We start from the raw sequence: 1,989 nt of genomic DNA on the forward strand, positions 1-1,989 counted from the left end.
AATCAACAGTATGGGAGCCTGGAACACCTGGGCACAGCTTTCAGAGTCCTTTTCTCAGTTGTAAAGAACATGTTCTGTCTCAGGATCATGGGCCATCTAGGTCACCATGAGGTAATCTGTTCCAGGAAGACAAGGCACAAGTCTTCTTGGAGGTCTTTTGTGCCTCACTGATGACACAGCCAACATCAGTCTGAGTGACCAGGTAAACCAGGTGGAGAACCATCAATCTATACATTGTCATTAAACAAGGCAGACAAGCTGGCACTGGGCATCTCCAGGAGAATTTTGGGCTTTAAACAGCATATCATAAATCATTAGCTAGAACATTTCTTTGCTATCTCAGCCAAGGGTCTGTACCATAGCTCCCGGAATCCCTGGAGATGCCTGCAGATGAGCTACAAATACATCTCATTGAAACAAAATGTGGATTTATCACTTAAGAAGTTCTTCCTTGGTCTATCTGAGTGCTCAAACAATAAACTTTCTATAAAGATGGAAATAGCCTTGATTTGTGATAACTAATACAGTAGCAACTAGTGGCTAGTGCACACTTAAAATATGACTAGTGTGATCAAGGAACTGAATTTTATTTTTAATTTTAATTTATTTTTTATTGAAGGATAATTGCTTTAAGAATTTTGCTGTTTTCTGTCAAGCATCAACATGAATCAGCCATGAAAAGAAAGGGAAACAGAAGTCACTCAGTCAGGTCCAGCTCTTTGCAACCCCATGGACTGTAGACTACCAGGCTCCTCTGTCCATGGGATTTTCCAGGCAATAGTCCTGGAGTGGATTGCCATTTCCTTCTCCAAGGGATCTTCCCAACCCAGGGATTGAACCTGGGTCTCCTGCATTGTAGACAGATGCTTTACCATCTGAGCCACCAGGGAAGTCATAGGTCTACATATACCCCCTCCCTTCTGAACCTCCCTCCAATCTCCCTCCCCACCCCACCCTCTAGGTTGATACAGACCCCTTGTTTGAGTTTCCTGAGCCATACAGCAAATTCCTGTTGGCTATCTATTTCACATATGGTAATGTAAGTTTCCATGTTACTCTCTCCACACATCTCAGCCTCTCCTGCCCTCTCCCCATGTCCATAGGTCTGTTCTCTATGTCTGTTTCTCCATTGTTGCCCTGTAAGGAAATTCTTCAGAACCATTTTTATAGATTCCATATATGTGTGTTAGAATACAATATTTATCTTTCTCTCTGACTTTCTTCACTCTGTATAATAGGTTCTAGGTTCACCCACCTCATCAGAACTGACTCAAATGCATTCCTTTTTATGGTTGAGTAATATTTCATTGTGTATATATACCACAACTTCTTTATCCATTCATCTGTCGGTGGACATCTAGATTGCTTCTGTGTTCTAGCTATGTAAATAGCGCTGCAGTGAACAATGGGATACATGTGTCTTTCTCAATTTTGGTTTGCTGGGTCATATGGTGGTTTTATTCCTAGTTTTTAAAGGAATTTCCATATTGTCTTCCATAGTGGCTGTATCAATTTACTTTCCCACAAACAGTGCAAGAGGGTTCCATTTTCTCCACGCCCTCTCCAGCATTTATTGTTTGTATGGCAACCCACTCCAGTACTCTTGCCTGCCAAATCCCATGGATGGAGGAGCCTGGTAGGCTGCAGTCCATGGGGTCACTAGGAGTTGGACACGACTGAGAGACTTAACTTTCACTTTTCACCCTCATGCATTGGAGAAGGAAATGGCAACCCTCTCCAGTGTTCTTGCCTGGAGAATCCTGGAGATGGTGGAACCTGCCGGTCTCTGGGGTTGCACAGAGTCGGACACGACTGAAGTAACTTGGCGGCAGCAGCAGTAGCAGCAGCAGACTTTTTGAGGACGGCCGTTCTGACAGGTGTGAGGTGATATCTTGTAGTTTTGATTTGCATTTCTCTAATAATGAGTGATGTTGAGCATCTTTTCATGTATTTGTTAGCCATCTGTATGTCTTCTTTGGAGAAATGTTT

At 42.9% G+C, this 1,989-nt stretch overlaps 1 non-coding gene across 1 annotated transcript; it reads right to left on the bottom strand.

Annotated features, from left to right (window-relative positions):
* Positions 1 to 818: 818 nt before the first annotated feature.
* On the bottom strand, positions 819 to 890 carry TRNAC-ACA (transfer RNA cysteine (anticodon ACA)). The gene has a single exon. It is a non-coding gene; the product is annotated as a tRNA-Cys (tRNA).
* Positions 891 to 1,989: the final 1,099 nt, after the last annotated feature.

This window comes from Ovis canadensis, chromosome 10 (assembly GCF_042477335.2).
Source record: "Ovis canadensis isolate MfBH-ARS-UI-01 breed Bighorn chromosome 10, ARS-UI_OviCan_v2, whole genome shotgun sequence".
Taxonomy (NCBI): domain Eukaryota; kingdom Metazoa; phylum Chordata; class Mammalia; order Artiodactyla; family Bovidae; genus Ovis; species Ovis canadensis.